Raw genomic sequence first — 10049 nt, 5'->3', positions numbered from 1 at the left:
TACATTAGTATGCACACAAATATAAAAATTAAGTTCACTCAAGAGACTCCAAGAATGAACTCTGCCAGCCCACTTGACATAGCAGAGACTTTAAGAGTTAGAAAGAACCAGTAATGGCAACAATGGAGGACTGAGTAAGAATGGAAGAGAGTGAAGGGAGCTTTTTGGTGATGTCCAGAGAATGCTCTATGTTCAATGACTTTGCCAATACCAAGTAATGTCAATGTTCACATAATGTCCAAAGTAGTCCCTTTCCTAGAAATTAAAATAAAAGAATTGGAGGAGGGAATCATCTTTCCTATTCTTTAGCTACCAGGAAAAATTATTAAGTCCCTTTGCGAAAAAATAAAAGATCTTCTAGGAGAAATCAAAGGAAAAAGCCTGACTAAGTAGAGGGGAATTCTAATCTGTCCTGGAAGGCACCTGGAGGGTACAAGTATATGGCACAGAGAAAAAAGAGAAGATGGATCACAATTGCTATATATAGTTATGTAATAGGTATACGACATTTACTGCAATACAAAATCCAGCTCAGGGAGCTGGATTGTCTCAGAAAGGAGCAACTTCTTATGCTCCAAGACATGATAATATAGTATATAAATGTAAACTACTATTGTTGTTGCTGAAATGATACTTTTATTTGGGAATACAGTGCCTTATGCTTGCTTTCATGTTGTTTTAGCAAGTTGTCAGTGATATATAAGAAAGCAATTGTTGAGTATGTCAGCAAATTCAAGAAGTATTTTCCCAAATGTCATTAATTGCCTACTTAGTGAGTGAGAAAACAAAACTTTCATATGTTTATTTTATTCTTTGAGATACTGACAGACATTTTAAGCCATCTGGCATTGAAAACTCACATGCAGCTCTAAAATCTGCAAAAATCTGAGAAAATTCACTTTAACAAATATTCACTGGGTAGGTATTCACCATCATGGTCTTGTGTAGGACTAAAAGAAAGAGTATAACAAACATTTCCTGATCAAAAATTGTGTACAATTTAATTGACAAGGCTAGATATTGTATATAAACATGGAAAAGAAAACAATACTAGACAGAATAAGAGCAAATTTATTTCATCTCATCTCATCAGACTTTTCCTGTAGTCATGTTTAGTTGTGGCTACCTTGGTTTAAGAGGGACACTGATAAGCTTGAAAGTATCCAGAATGGGGTAAACAAAAATGTGACTAGCTTTGAGCCCATGTCATATGAAGAACAATTGAAGGAATTAGGATAATTGAAAGTGGAGAAAAGAAGTCTTGATGGGGCTGGGTGGGGACATGATAGTTGTCTTCAGTTACTTGAAAGGCTGTCGTGGGGAGAAGTGATTATATTTGTTGTTCTCTTTGGTTCCAGAGGTGCTATGGGTAGATTTTGCAAAGAGGCAAATTTGGGTTTACTGTCAGGAAAAACTTTCTAACAATTAGAGTTGTCTAAAATTGGAATGGGCTGCCTCAATAAGTGGTGAGTTCTTTCTCCTTGGAGGTCTTCAAGTAGCTCCTGGATCACCACTTGTTGGGTATGTTATAGTAGTGATTCTTTTTATAAATGAGTTGGAATAGATGGCAACACAGTAGTTGCTATTATCATCCGGGTCATAGAGGACGTCTAACTAGACAGAAGATCTGGGAATGATTCTGTTATGTCTTGATTTTAAAAGAAGAATGGAAAAAGAGAAGAAGAAAATATATTATTGGGGAGCAGTGAAAAGAAGTTTAGAGAAAATTAATATAATTGGGGTGCATGAGGAAAAAAGTCTATACAAAGAAGAAGGGGTTGGAGGAGCAATTGACACTTGACCTCCCTCTCATTGAACTGGTCAAAGAAGGGAAGAATACAGACACATATACACATGTGGTTTGAGATAAATAGATTCAATCAAAAGGGAAATTTGAGGGAAAAGGAAGCAGGGAAGGGCGAACTGGAGGAAGAGTAAATTAAGTTAGGGCTAAGTCCAAAGAAAAATAAATTCTAAGTAAGGATGTGTAAAAATATTTATATTGGTTTCTGAGGATGAATAATGGGAATTGGAGAGGGTTCCCAGACACCAGGAAATGACTAACCAAGTTATGGTATATAAATATGATGGAATGCTGTAAGAAATAATGAAGGGGATGATTTGAGAGAAATCTGGGAAGACTTATATGAATTGATGTGAAGTTAAGTGAATAGAACCAGGCGAATAAGTTGTAGAATGATAACAATATTGTAAAGACAAACATCTCTGAAAGACTTAGAAGTCTTAATAGTGTAATGATCAACCACAATTCTAGAGAAATAATGGTGAAAAGTGTTACCCACTTCCTGCTAGGTAAAAGATGTGGAGTATATAATTGCATGCATATATGTACACACACATATGAAAGGATATACATAAAACCACATATATTTTAAAGCAACAAATAGATACACATACATACATACATACATTTTTTTGAGCATGGCCAATACATAAATTTGTTTTGCTTGGAAGGGGAGGAGAGGAATGTAAGGTAGATTTTTGTTGATTGAAAAAAATTTACTTAAATAAAAAAAATATGTAAAGAAACCTTAAAGATCATCCAGTCCAACACCCTCATTCTATAGAGGGGGAAATTGAAATCCAGAAAGGTTAAGGGACTTTTCTGAAGCCTTACAGATAGGAAATGGCAGGAGAGAAATATAAACTCATGTCTTACAACTTGAAACTCAGGTTTCTTTCTGCTGTGGCACACTGCATCCAAAATCCAAACACATTTGCTTGAATCTCTTTCAGTTTGAGCCCCTAGCAACCAATTACTACTACTACTACTACTACTACAACTACTACTACCACTGCTGCTGCTGCTGTTACTGCTACTACTATTAGCTAACATTTATATAGCCCTTACAAAGGTTAAGGGATCCCTGAATTTGTCCTTTTGAGTCACCATATTTTCCAGAAACTTTGGATCCAGAATATGCAAGCGGCCCTCAACATGTCAAGGACGAACATTCAGCCCCCTTCCCCCCCAACACTATCCCAGTTGACATAATTTGTGTTTTGGGCTCCCTGTGTGTTCCTGGATGTCAAGACAGGTGCCAATCAATTTGTACTAGACTGGGAAACTGTGCAAATGGGATCTTTGTAGATAAGCAGACCCTCCTATCTTCATAGCAGTTCGCAAGGGAAAAGAATGCTGTTTTTTCCATCTTAATTATTCATGGTTTCTCCTTCCCTGCCACTCCCAGTTGGAGGGAGATTTCTATTACCCCTCCTCTTTGTGACAATTTCATAAATATGCAAGCTTCTGTTTGAATTGTAAACTCTATGGACTTGCTTAGGGTTCCACATGCATGTTCATTTCTCTTGTAATAAATCTAGTTGCAGAGCAGTGTCTCATGGGCTTGTGAGGTTATTTTTGATTGACATTATTTGCCAGGCACTGTGCTAAGCACTTTACGCATATTATTTTATTTAATACTCACAATAACCCTGGCAAGTAGGTGTTATTATTTTCTCCATTTTACAGGTGAGAAAGTTGAGGAAAATGGAGGTTAAGTGACTTGCCCAGGGTCACACAGGTAGTCTGAGGCTAGATTAGAAACTCTGGTCTTCTTAGAGCAAGTAGGGCAGCTAGGTGGCACAGTGGAAAGACTCAGGAAGACTCATCTTCCTGAGTTCAAATCTGGCCTCAGGCATTTAGCAAGTGACACTTAGTCACTCAGTGTGACCATGGGCAAGTCATTTAACCCTGTTTGCCTCAGTTTCCTCATCTTTAAATGAGCTGGATAAGGAAATGCAAATGACTGTAGTATCTTTGCAAAGAAAACCCAAATGGGGTCATGAAGTGTTGGACATGACTGAAAGGACTGACCAACAGCAATTTCCTGACTCCAGGCCCAGTGCATACACTGGGCCTCCTAGCTGTCTATTTTCTACTTGTCTTTGTCTTTTTACAGGATCATAAGGTCATAGGTCTAGAGCTGGATAGAATTTCTGAGCCTATTTAGTCCAAACTGTTATTTTACATGTAGGGCAACTGAGTCTGAGGGAGATTAGATGCCTTACTCAGAGATTAACCTTTACTTTTCATGAGTAGTGCTATTTTGGATGGATACCCTTTTCCTTTGATAAAAGTTCATCTAAGTCAAGAGGGGGAAGAAGGAGACCAATAAAGTATGTTTTCAGTGATCTAGTTATAAAGGGATGAGACCTAGGACTAGATTGAGAACTTAAAATATTTTTTGATTACTGTCTAATTGGTTTCCTTTACAATCCTATGAGTTTTATTTGGTGTATTTAAAAACATTTATCTGAGAAAGCACTCTTAAGATTCACCAGATTATCAAAGGTGTTCATGAAACAAAAAGGTTAATAATCCCTGGGCTAGATGTGACCTCTGATTGGAGAGTAATATACAAATATATAACAAATTTTAGAGGAAAAAATTACAAGAGATGGATGAAAAAGAAATAAAAGCCATAGCTAGCTTTAAAAACAAAAGATGTTTCCTGGGGAAATCATATTGCTTTTATTCTGTATATTTCTTCTCCTTCTTCTCCTTTTCTTTCTCTTCCTCCTCCTCCTCCTCTTTCTCCTTCTTCTCCTTCTCCTTCTTCTCATCCTTCCTCTCTCTTTCTCTCTCTCCATATGTATACGTATGTATGTATGTTTATATCTATTTCCCACTCTCCAGAGAGCTAGTTGTTGTTGTTGTTGTTTTGGGTATATGTATGTGTGTGTGTGTGTGTGTGTGTGTGTGTTTGTGTATGCATGTACTAAGCTACAGGGTTATGCTGGTAAACATTTAACAACTAGCTCTCTAGGGAATGGGAAATCTATGCATGACACACTTTTCAGTTTAAGCTACATTATTAACATTTTCTCCTTTACTTTCTTAGACAATTAACAAAGTCATAAATCAAGCCCTGATTTGCAGAATTTACTAATTTCCAAGGTATGGTCACACTGAACATTTAACAATCTGCTTTTGTCAGCCCATTTGAGCTGGCTCCAGCACACTGAGTCTTAAATGTGTACAAGTTGTTCCCTCCAGTAGAATGTAAGCTCTTTGATGATAGCAGAGACTGTTTGTTTTTTCTTTATATCCTAAATACGTAGCATAGTACCTGGCTATATACTACACATAGCATATGGTATAAGCTCCTTGAGGGTAGGAATTATTTTATTATTGTCTTTGTACCAGCAATGCCCAGAATAGGCTTTTAATAAATGCTGATTGATTGACCCTGTAAAGTAATGCCCACAAATAGCTTGTGTGTTCATTGTATTTTCTAACTTGTATCAATAATGGGAATCTAGCATATTTTCCAGGCCCATTAGAATCAAATGAAATAATATATAAAAATAATTTTGTAAATCTTGAAGTGATATGTAAATGCTAGCTAATATTTAGGAGAAGGATGGCTTTCCATGCAGTCCTTATTATAAGAAAATCACAGCTGAAATGAAGGATAAAGACAAACAACATGATATAGTGGAGAGAGCCACGGAACTTGGTTTCAAGTCTTACCTCTGACACATACTTTCTATGTGACCCTGAACAAATCACTTTACTTCTCAATGAGTCTAAAACTATAATTTTCAGAGAAGGTGCCAATCTGCATTGGAAAAGGAATTTTTCCATATGTGTAGTTCTGAACACAAATGAAACAATATATCCAGTCCCTATCATTTAATAAAGGATATCAATAATGTAAATAGAGACATTGTCACCAAAATCTGTAAAGCTAGTATTATAGCACACCTTTAAAGCTTTAAAAAAGGAACTTTGGGGACAAGCAAAAGAAGATCATTGTGCTACAATGGGTAGTAATCTTATTGAATTCATTACTCAAGTATGAGTATGAATAAATTCAAGAATGATTTAGAAAAATTCAGTATGAATTTAAAGGGAATTTTTAATTTAAAATTTTAAGGGAATCCAAAGCTTTGTGGTAAGCCTTCCTAGGTTATTGAAATGAGTATCAATACCTGACAAAGAGGCATTTTGATAACATTTGTCTTTGATAACATTGTCTGAGAATGAATAGTGAAATGGATAAAACATAGATCCACCAGTGCTAATTCTTGTGGAATTTCCAAGCTCAATACATTGAAAAGCATGTGATTTTGGAATAGATGTACCATTAGTTATAGTAATTTTTAACTACAGGAAAATATTAGCAAATGAGACTTACTTTTAAAAAATATCCATTATGTAGGAGGCAACAAACTGTTACCATTTTAGTTGTTTGAAAATACAGAGCTCAATCACTGATCCTTGGTAATAGACTATGCTTGCATAAATCCTTGAAAAAGAACCTTTTGAAGACAGCATAGATTCTTAAACCATGCAAAAAGAGTCCAGGCCAAACAAATTTGATATTCTCTCTCTGGAACCCAAAAAAGTTTCAGAAACTATGACCATAAAAGCTCAGAGAAATTAATATTCTCTTAGAAGTGAACAAGGCAATCCATCACTTGGCTCCACGCATTTGCTTTGGCTGTCCCCCATGCCTGGAATGGTCTCTTTCCTTAACTCTGCATACTGATTTCCTTGGCTTCAAGTCTCAACTAAAATACCATCTTTAATAGGAAGTCATTTGCAACCCCTTTTAATTCTAGTGCCTTCTTTCTTTAGATTATTTCCTATTTATCCTGTATATATTTTTTTACATATTTTCTCCCCCATTGTGAGCTTCTTGAGGGCATGGACTGTCTTTTGGTGCTTTTTATATCCCTAGCACTTAGCACAGGGCCTGACGTTTAATGAATACTGATTGATTGAGGGGGCTATTCTTTTGAGTTAATGATTCAATGCTGGAAGAAAATAGACTTGTTTGTGTTTTCATCTCTGCTGAAGGAAGCTAACAGAAAGAAGTAGTTACATTTTGAGTTGCATTCTAACATACATCCAAAAAATCCTTGTTTTCAGGAGAATGAGATGGCTGAGAATATCACTTTGACAATTGAGTTTATCCTCATTGGATTAACAAGTCACCAAGAACTGCAGATTCTTCTATTCATAATTTTCCTTATAATCTACCTGATAACCGTAATAGTCAACATTGGACTGGTGATATTAATTTTAATTAATTAATTTCAATTGAACCTCGACTCCACTCATCTATGTATTTGTTTCTTGGTAACTTGGCATTTATGGATGCGATTTGCTCATGTGCTATTACTCCTAAGATGTTAATGAACTTATTTTCTAAGGATAGAATGATTTACCTTCACTAATGTATGGCACAATTTTATTTTCTTTGTTTTTCTGAAACTTCAGACTGTTTTCTCCTGGCAGCCATGGCATATGACCGCTATGTGGCAATATGTAATCCACTTCATTATCCCATCATTATGTCAAAGAAACTCTACATTCAGATGATCACTGGATCACTCATAGGTGGCAACCTACATTCCATGATTCATGTTGGCTTTCTATTCAGATTAGCTTTCTGTAAATCACACCAAATCAATCATTTTTTTGTGATGTTCTTGCTTTATACCAACTCTCTTGTACTGACCCTTATATTAATGAACTGATGGTATTCATCTTCTCAGGCTAGATTCAAGTCTTCACTATAGGTGTTGTCTTCTTGTCTTATCTTTACATCCTTTTTACTATCTTTAAGATGAAATCAAAGGGGGGACGAGGCAAAGCCTTTTCCACCTGTGCATCCCATTTTATATCTGTCTCAATATTCTATGGTTCTATTCTCGTCATGTATATTCGGGCAGGTGCAGTTAATGAAGGAGCCATAGACGTACCCATTGCTATTTTTTATACAATAATAATTCCCTTTTTAAACCCTTTTATTTATACCCTGAGATATGAGGAAGTAGTCAATGTCCTGAGAAAAATTATGGAGAAAAAAATCTCAGGGATATTTGCAAGAAAACTTGTACACTGAGGTTCCTAGCTTTTCATAAACAATGTTATCCAAAAAAATGGAAGAGTAATACTTTGGATAGGATGAAGTCTGTTAGAAAAGTATAAAGTCTAATTGAGAAGTTAATTAATGAGTACAGAAATTGGTAACTAGGGGATTATTGTTATCTTAATTTCAAGTTCAGAAAACAAGACTATTTTCAGAATGGATTGTGTCATCACAAACTCAAGAAGTCAATGTACCACCAGAGGTAAATGTGGAAAAGAAGAATCTGTTGAACATTGTCCATGGTATTATGGACAGTAAAATCATCACAGCAAGGGAAATATGAACAAAAAAGAGAACAGAACTAAACTCTATACAGTATGATGAAATGCTAGATTGTGTGGTTCAGATATTTTATAGGAATTCAAAGGAGAAAGAAATCAATGAGTGCAAGTGTAATTATGGGGGACTTTATAAAAGGGATTGACTCAGGTCTTGAAAAATGAGTAAGATTTGGATAGGGAAGACTGAAGGAAGTATTTGAAGCAAGGATAACAGACTAAGCAAAGGAATGAGAAACAGTTATGAACAAGCCTGGTGAGCACACTGAGGACAGAAGCTTGATTGGAGTAGAGGTATGTGCTGGGGAGCAATGAGTTTGGTTAAGTGAGGTAGGCCAGTTAATTGAGGACCCTGATTGCTTGGCTGAGGAATTTAGACTTTATCCTATAGATGTTAGGGAGCCACTGAAGTTTATTGAGTAGTACTGTACAATTTGCAAGCAACATCAACAATAAAAACAATGTTTTAGAAGAGTTAATTTGGTGGCAGAGTAGATGATGCTCTGAAGCGATGGATTCCAGTATAGAAGCTTTTGTAGTAATCTCATCATGAGATAGTGAGAACTAGGACAAGATGGTGTGATGTAAGAATATGGGACTGCTTTTGGAAGAGAAATGGACAACAAATGCTGTCTAATTTGATACAGGGAATGGTGGCATTGAAAAAAAATGAGATTCTTTAGGAGAAAGTTTTTTTTTCCTGAGAAGCTGATTTCATTCATACATCCACTCAGTTTAAGAATATATTTATTTTTTAGTGACAATATTCCAGGGGAAAATGTCCAATCAACATTTGGACATTAAAGTCTGGAATTTGAGTGAGAAGCTGGAATTCACAATGATGATGGGTAAGAAAGTCACTCAAATGAAAGCCTTAGTTGAATTAGTTCTTCAAAGGAGAAAGGAGAGAGCCAGGAACAGAAAGCAATAAACTATGGCTTCAGAAATGGCCACAGTCAGAGAACAGGAGAATAAATAAGAGTCACTGAAGGAGATAGCTTACTAAGTCCAAAGATGATTGAAAGAGAAGGTAATAGTCCTAGGTTTTCATTCCACTTTAGCCATTAATAAGCTTTGTGACCTTGGGAATGTAATCTTAACTCTATTTTCTTCATTAACTAAAAAAAAATAGAATTGACCATAAAATAGTTAAAATTCCTTTAAGCTTTAATGTTCTATATTCTAGGTGTTGCACAGAAATGAATGATGAGAAAATGGAGGCAGCAGAGAGAGAATTTTCAATATATTTGAAAGTGAAAAGAAGAAGAAAAAATGCAATAAGATTAAGCAGCAAGGCCAAACAAAGGATTTTTATTCAAAATAAGGCAGGTAACTGGATATCTGAAGTTCAGGATGGCGGGAATGGATCAATATTTGATCAATGTACAAACATTTCTTAAGTTTCTATTATGTTCCAGACACCATACTAGGTTATGAGGATACATGTATGTGTCATCATGAGAGCACACACACACATCATATATCCACATGTAAATAGACACACGTGTACACATGTACATATAATATACACATATATACATGTGTACATATGTGTACATACAATACTGTGTATACGTGTGTTATATATATACACATATTATATGTATATAGTATGGTGTGCATACTACGGCTTTTTGGAGCCACAGGTGAGAGTTGTGTGACAGTGAGACACCAAAGATAGGTGAGCAGCCCTGAAAAGTACTTGGCAAGTCCTTGCACTAGAGGTACTAGTCCTCCTGGCCATTCCCTGTTAAAACTATCTGGACAAACTGGCTAAACCAGGTGGAGGGTAACCACAGGCGTCAAAACCATCAGATTGTTAGGGGGAATGTCTGACCCAAGCAGGTGAAGACTTCCCCTGGCA

The 10049-nt window shown here is 36.0% G+C and overlaps 1 pseudogene; it reads left to right on the top strand.

Moving 5' to 3' along the window:
* Positions 1-6910: 6910 nt before the first annotated feature.
* LOC114022905 lies at positions 6911-7880 on the top strand (annotated as a pseudogene).
* The last annotated feature ends 2169 nt before the right edge of the window (positions 7881-10049 follow it).

Source organism: Vombatus ursinus, unplaced genomic scaffold (genome assembly GCF_900497805.2).
Source record: "Vombatus ursinus unplaced genomic scaffold, bare-nosed wombat genome assembly UNPS02014814.1, whole genome shotgun sequence".
Classification (NCBI taxonomy): domain Eukaryota; kingdom Metazoa; phylum Chordata; class Mammalia; order Diprotodontia; family Vombatidae; genus Vombatus; species Vombatus ursinus.
The sequence above is the reverse complement of the archived record's forward strand: the minus strand, read 5'-3'. Positions and strand labels throughout refer to the sequence as shown.